General features: G+C 44.1%; 1 non-coding gene across 1 annotated transcript; it reads right to left on the minus strand.

Annotated features, from left to right (window-relative positions):
• Nucleotides 1–3,891: 3,891 nt before the first annotated feature.
• On the minus strand, nucleotides 3,892–4,029 carry LOC119924707. Its single transcript, XR_005449403.1, has one exon. It is a non-coding gene; the product is annotated as a small nucleolar RNA SNORA7 (small nucleolar RNA).
• Nucleotides 4,030–7,851: the final 3,822 nt, after the last annotated feature.

Below are 7,851 nucleotides of genomic sequence, written 5' to 3' on the forward strand. Positions count from 1 at the left end.
GTGGCAGCAGAGGAGCGGAGGGTGTGGGCTGGGCTGAAGAAGGAGAAAATGGAGGTGAGGTAGGAGGGGGCGAGGGGATGAAGAGCCTTGAAGCCAAGAGTGAGGAGTTTTTGCTTGATTCGTAGGTTGACAGGCAACCACTGGAGATTTTTGAGGAGGGGAGTGACATGCTCAGAGCATTTCTGTATAAAAATAATCCAGGCAACAGAGTGAAGTGGGGAGAGACAGGAGGATGGGAAATCAGAGAGGAGGCAGATGCAGTAATCAAAAACTGGGAGCCCTTTGCAGAACAGGGACTGTGTCCAACTTGATTTGCTTGTATCCACCCCAGCACTTAGTACAATCAATCATATTTATTGAGCACTTACTGTGTGCAGAGCACTGTACTAAGCGCTTGGGAAGTACAAGTTGGCAACATATAGAGACAGTCCCTACCCAACAGTGGGCTCACAGTAGTACAATGCCTGGCACATAGTAAGTGCTTAACAGACACCCCAATTATTATTATTATTATTATTATTATTATCTTTCTTTGCTCCTAGGCATATGACCTAACTTCTTGCTTGATAACAAACCTCTGAGCTTTGAGCCTGTCCAGGGAACACTGACAGCAAGTAAACACTTTCCTTTTGTGAAACCTACACCAAACTGTAATCTTTTTTTTTCTTTTTTTTTTAAATGCTATTTTTTAGATGCTTACTATATGCCAAGCACCATACAAAGCACTGGGGTAGATACAAGCTAATCAGGTTGGACACAGTCCATGTCCCACATGGGGCTCACAGACTTAAATCCCCATTTATAGATGAAGTAACTTAGGCAAAGAGTAGTGAAGTGACTTACCCAAGATCACACAGCAGTTGGTCAGTCAGTCAATCATGTTTATTGAGCACTTACTGTGTTCATAGCACTGTACTAAGTGTTTGGGAGAGTAAAATATAACAATAAACACATTCCCTAACCACGGTGAGATTGTGGCAGAGCTAGGCTTAGAATTCAGGTCCTTCTAATTCCCAAGCCCATGCTCTATCCACTGGGCAATTCTGCTTTTTTTCCCAATGCATTTTTTCAAAGTGGAGGCACTGACCAGATTTAACTCAACCATCCTGTTATCACCCAGAAGAACAACAGCAATGAGGTATAAAATCACACAACTTGAAATCACCTACTTTCTTTCAGTAACTTCATTCATTCAATCGTATTTATTGAGCACTTACTGTGTGCAGAACACTGTACTAAGCACTTGGAAAGTACAATTCGGCAACAGAGACAGTCCCTACCCAACGGGCTCACAGTCTAGAAGATAATGATGTTATTCGCTAAGCGCTTACTATGTGCCAAGCACTTTCTAATCGCTGGGGTAGATACAGGTTGCTCCACGTGGGTCTCACAGTCTTAATCCCCATTTTACAGATGAGGTGACTGAGGTACGGAGAAGTTAAATGTCTTGCCCAAAGTCACACAGTCGATAAGTGGCGGAGTCAGGATTAGAACCCATGACCTCTGACTCCCAAGCCTGTGCTCTTTCCACTAAGCCAGCTCCTCTTCCACATGTTGTTTCTTAAAATTATTCAGCCATCACACCTGGTTTGCTTGTGGAATTATGCAATAAAAATCATACTTCAACTGCTTTGAACAAAGGGTGATAATAGTAGCGGTAGATTTACTATTTTTTTAGTGCAATGCACTGTAGGAGGGGCACATCTTGTCTTGTCATAATAATAATAATAAAAATGACGGTATTTGTTAAGCGCTTACTATGTGCCAAGCATTGTTCTAAGCACTGGGGGAGATACAAGGTAATCAGGTTGTCCCACGTGGGGCTCACAGTCTCAAGCCCCATTTTACAGATGAGGTCACTGAGGCACAGAGACTTAAGTAATTTGCCCAAAGCCACACAGCTGACAATTAGAACCCACGATCTCTGACTCCGAAGCCCGGGCTCTTTCCACTGAAGCACGCTGTTATCATCATCAATCGTATTTATTGAGCGCTTACTGTGTGCAGAGCACTGTACTAAGCGCTTGGGAAGTACAAATTGGCAACATATAGAGACAGTCCCTACCCAACAGTGGGCTCACAGTCTAAAAGGGGGAGACAGAGAACAAAACCAAACATACTAACAAAATAGAATAGATATGTACAAGTAAAATAAATAAATAGAGTAATAAATATGTACAAACATATAAACATATATACAGGTGCTGTGGGGAAGGGAAGGAGGTAAGATGGGGAGGATGGAGAGGGGGACGAGGGGGAGAGGAAGGAAGGGGCTCAGTCAGGGAAGGCCTCCCGGAGGAGGTGAGCTTTCAGTAGGGCCTTGAAGGGAAACTAGTCCTTGAAGGGAAACTATGCTAACTAGTCCTCTCAGACCCATGTGTCCATGGACACATCTCTCCCAGGACCCCCCACTCCACCTGCCGTCGTTTTAGTAGTGTGTCCACAGAGTTTTCTTGGTAAAAATTTGGAAGTGGTTTACCGTTGCCTCCTTCCACGCAGTCAACTCGAGTCTCCACCCTCAAGTCTCTCCCAGGCCGCCGCTGCCCTGCACGGGTGAGTTTTGATTTGTAGCAGATGGCCTTCCACTCGCTAGCCACTGCCCGGGCTGGGAATGGAACGGGTGTATTTCTGCTTGACTCTCTCCCGTAGTCGAGACTGGTTGAGTACTGGAAACTCTCCAGGTGTCATCCTGAGAGGGGACTAGATGCATAGAAACTACAAAATAATGAGGCGACACATTGCCTGCGTACAAGAAGCTTATAGTCTAATGAGGCTGACTGGCATAGAGATATGCACAACTGATAATTGGTCCGCGAATCAATCGATCATATTATTTATTGAGCACTTACTATGTGCAGGGAACTGTAAGCACTTGGAAGAGTACAATACAACAAAATGACAGGCACATTCCTTTCCCACAGAAAATGCTGTCACATACTGGGCCATTTACACAGTCTCTTATACACAATCTCTTGACTAAGGCAGGAAAGGATTTCCCTTCCCTACCCTTCACCTTGTTCTTGTCTCCCTTGTGATTCTGTCAGAGAGTCATCACAGAAAACTGCTGCTCCTTGTTCCCACTCAATCAATGGTATTTATTGAGTGCTTACTATGTGTACTGTACTAAATGCTTAGGAGAGTCGGATACAACAGAATTAGCTGACACATTCCCTGCCCATAATGAGCGCACAATCTAGAGGGAGAGGTGAATAGTAATAATAGTGTATAATAATAAGTAATACAATAAATATAATACGCATAATAATAATTGTAATTTATGATACATAATTTAAAGATCTGTACATAAGTGCTGGGGAGTTTGGGTGGGGCAAATATCAAATGTCAGTGATTCTCCCTTCCTGCCTATGTTGTCTTGCGAAAGCTATCTCTCTACCACCCTATATGTGGATTGGGCATTCAGGACCCAGAGGTAGTGAATGGGTAGGGACCGTCTCTATATGTTGTCAACTTGTACTTCCCAAGCGCTTAGTACAGTGCTCTGCACGCAGTAAGTGCTCAATAAATACGATTGAATGAATGAATGGATGAATGAATGAATGACCTGAATTCTAATTCTAGCTCTGCCCTTTGTCCCACTGTGGGAAAGTCACTTCTCTCTGCCTCAATTTCCTCATCTGTAAAATGGAAAAGAAATACCTACTCTTAATAGTCTTGTCTTATGCCGTTGAGTCGTTTCCTCGAGTGAAACCACAGCACATTTCTTCCAGAACGCCCTGCTCTCCATCTGCAATCGTTCTGGTAGTGTATCCACAGAGTTTTCTTGGTAAAAATCTGGAGGTGGTTTACCATTGCCACCTTCCACACAGTACACTCGAGTCTCCTCCCTAGACTCTCTCCCGTGCCTCTGCTGCCCAGAATGGGTGAGTTTTGACTCGTAGCAGATTGCCTTCCACTCGCTAGCCACTGTCCAAGCTAGGAATGGAATGGGTAGGCCTCTGCTTGACTCTCCCTCTCTTGGCCGAAACTGATAGAGTACTGGAAACTCTCCAGGTGCGATCCGGAGAGGGGGGCTCTTAATAGTAATTGTTCATAACTGTATTATGCATTAAGCAACTACTATGTGCCAAGCCCTGTAGTAGGCACAAGATATTCAGGTCCACATGGGGCGCGTGGAGTAAGCATGAGGGAGAACAAGGATTGAATCCCCATTTTACAGATGACGTAACTTGGGCACAGAGAAGTTCAGTGACTTGCCCAAAGTCACCCAGCAGGCAAGTGGCGGAGGCAAAATTAGGACTCAGATCTTCCAACTCCAGTGCTCTTTCTACTAGGCCACGCTCTTCCTCCTTCTACTTAAGCTGTGAGCCCTATGTGGAACAGAGCTTTTGTTTGTCTTATCCCAGTGCTTCCTACGGTATTCGGCACAGAGTAAGAGCTTAACAAATATCACAGTTTCACAAAAAACTCCTGACTATTGACTTCAAAGCTCTCAATCACCTCACCCTCTCCTACCTCACCTCCCTTCTCTCCTTCTACATCCCAGCCCACACACTCCACTCCTCTGCCACTAACCTCTGCACACAGTAAGCACTCAATAAATACAATTGAATGAATGAATAACCTCCTCACTGGGCCTCGTTCTTGCCTGTCCCACCAACGACCCCTGGTCCATGTCTTACTTCTGGCCTGGAATGCCCTCCCTTCTCCAACCTGTCAAACTAGACCTCTTCACCCCTTCAAAGCCCTACTGAGAGCTCACCTCCTCCAGTAGGCCTTCCCAGACTAAGACTCCTCTTCCTCTGCTCCCCCTCCCCTCCCCATTGCCCCAACTCCCTCCCTCTGCTCTACCACCCTCCCTGCCCCACAGCACTTGTGACTAGATGTACATATTTATAATTATAATTTTATTTTTTATTAATGATGTGTACATAGCTATAATTCTATTTATTCATAATGATGCTACTGATGCCTGTTTACTTGTTTTGATGTCTGTCTCCCCGCTTCTAGACTGTGAGCCCGTTGTGGGCAGGGATTGTCTCAGTTGCTGAATCATACTTACCAAGTGCTTAGTACAGTGTTCTGCACGCAGCAAGTGCTCAATAAATATGATTGAATGAATGAATGAATGAATTATTCTGAGGTATGTTTGGCTGATATCATGACCTAGCTAAAATATCCAGCCCAGATTTCTGAACCCCCATTCTATAGCCCTACCTACAGAATATCACCTATGGAGGAGGGTAATATCACAGTTACTATAATAATAAGACTAGATTGTAAATTCCTCAGTAGACAGGAAGGTCCTAGAGGGCAGGGAGCATGTCTACCAACTCTACTGTTCTCACCTAAGCACTTAGTACAATATTCTGCACATAGCCAGCCACTCAATAATAATAATTATTATGATATATGTTAAGCACTTTTCATTCATTCATTCAATCGTATTTATTGAGCGCTTACTGTGTGCAGAGCACTGTACTAAGCGCTTGGGAAGTCCAGGTTGGCAACATATAGAGATGGTCCCTACCCAACAGCGGGCTCACAGTCTAGAAGGGGGAGACAGACAACAAAACAAAACACATTAACAAAGTAAAATAAATAGAATCAATAGGTACAAATAAAATACAGTAATAAATACGTACAAACATATATACATATATATACTTACTATGTGCCAGGCACTGTACTAAGCCCTGGGGTGGATACGAGCAAATTGGGTTGGTCCCACATGAGGCTCACGATCTCGATCCCCATTTTACCAATGAGGGAACTGAGGCACAGAGAACTGAAGTGACTTGTCCAAGGTCACATATCAGACAAGTGTCAGAGTGATTTATTGATTGATTCATTCATTCAATTACATTTATTGAGCACTGTGTGCAGAGCACTGTACTAAGCGCTTGGGAGGGCACAATACAACAATAAACAGATACATTCCCCACCCACCTCACCACAATTCTCCTACCTATAGCTCCCAACAGATTTTCCTCTCCTTTCTTCAATGAACAAAGACTGTGAGTCTCACACGGGACAGGGTCTGTGTCCAAACTGATTGCTATGTACCAACCCCAGTTCTTAGAAAAGTGCTCATCCTACAGCAAGCACTTAACAAATACCACAATTATTATTGTTATTACTAATCATCATCATCAACAACATCTCCCCCATTCCTCCAGTCTCTCTTCCTGAATCCATCTTCTGATTGATAATTACTTAGCATTTAAGTATGTTTAAGTAATGTTTAACATTATTAAACATGAGAAGCAGCCTGGCTCCATGGAAAGAGCATGGGCTTTGGAGTCAGAGTTCATGGATTCAAATCCCGGCTCAGCCACGTGTCAGCTGTGTGACTTTGGGCCAGTCACTTATCTTCTCTGTGCCTCAGTTACCTCATCTATAAATTGGGGATTAAGACTGTGAGCCCCCCATGGGACAATCTGATCACCTTGTAACCTACCCAGTGCTTGGAACAGTGCTTTGCACATAGTAAGCGCTTAATAAATTTCATCATTATTATTATTATGGGCCAAGGACGATGTTAAACATTGAGCTAAATTCAGGGGAATGAGATGAGACACACTCCCTCACCCATAAGGGGCTCACAGCCCACTGTTGGGTAGGGACTGTCTCTATATGTTGCAAACTTGTACTTCTCAAGCGCTTAGTACAGTGCTCTGCACACAGTAAGCACTCAATAAATCAATCAATTGTAAAATAAATCAACAAATCGCTAAATCAATCAATAAATAAATAAATACGATTGATTGATTGATCAAAGAAGGAGGAAGGGCAGCTATCCAATGCACATTTTGCAGATCAGGAAACTAAGACAGAGAGAAGGGGAGTGACTTGTCCAAGGCCACACAGCAAGTAAGTGGCAGAACTGAGGCTAGAAGTGGTGGGGTTGGGTCTCTTTGTCCTGGGCTCTTAACACTCAGTACAGTATGCTCCTTCCTATGTCTATAGAGCATACTAGATGTTCAGCAGGACCTCTAGGCCTCAGTAGGAACACTAACTACCCCTACCACTAATGCCTCCTGGAATTATAATAATTGCACTTCTTAAGCACTTACTATGAGCCCGTTGTAGGGTAGGGATTCTCTCTATTAGTTGCCGAATTGTACTTTCCAAGTGCTTCGTACAGTGTTCTGCAGGCAGAAAGCACTCAATAAATACAATTGAAGGAATGAATGTGCCCGGCACTGTCCTAAATGCTGAGGTAGATACGTGCAAATCGGATTGGACACAGTCCCTGTCCCACAGGGGGCTCACGCTCTTTACTCCCATTTTACAGATGAGGGAACTGAGGCACAGAGAAGAGACATGACTTGCCCAAAGCTACCCAACAGACAGGTGGCAGAGGCAGGATTAGAACTCGGGTCCTTCTGACTCCCAGGGCCATGCTGTAGACACTAGGCTATGCTGTTTCTCAGGAGGGCAGCGTGGCTCAGTGGAAAGAGCCCGGGCTTTGGAGTCAGAGGTCATAGGTTCAAATCCTGGCCCCGCCACTTGTCAGCTGTGTGACTTTGGGCAAATCGCTTAACTTCTCCGTGCCTCAGTTCCCTCATCTGTAAAATGGGGATGAAGACTGTGAGCCCCACGTGGGACAACCTGATTACCTTGTAACCTCCCCAGCATTTAGAACAGTGTCTTGCACATAGTAAGCACTTAATAAATGCCATTAAAAAAAAAAGATTAACCTCTACTCCCCTTTGACTGTCTATACCGTCTGCTCTTGGTTTTATCTGCCCCAGGCCCTAAGCTGGGTCTGAATATGCTCATTAGAGGGAAAATATGTGGCACTATTTTTAGAATAGTGTTATACACTCCATTCTAAAAGTGATAAGCTTGTGTGTGATCTTCTTTGGAATGTAGATAGTCATGTGTTTC

Source organism: Tachyglossus aculeatus, chromosome 2, assembly GCF_015852505.1.
Source record: "Tachyglossus aculeatus isolate mTacAcu1 chromosome 2, mTacAcu1.pri, whole genome shotgun sequence".
Taxonomy (NCBI): Eukaryota; Metazoa; Chordata; class Mammalia; order Monotremata; family Tachyglossidae; genus Tachyglossus; species Tachyglossus aculeatus.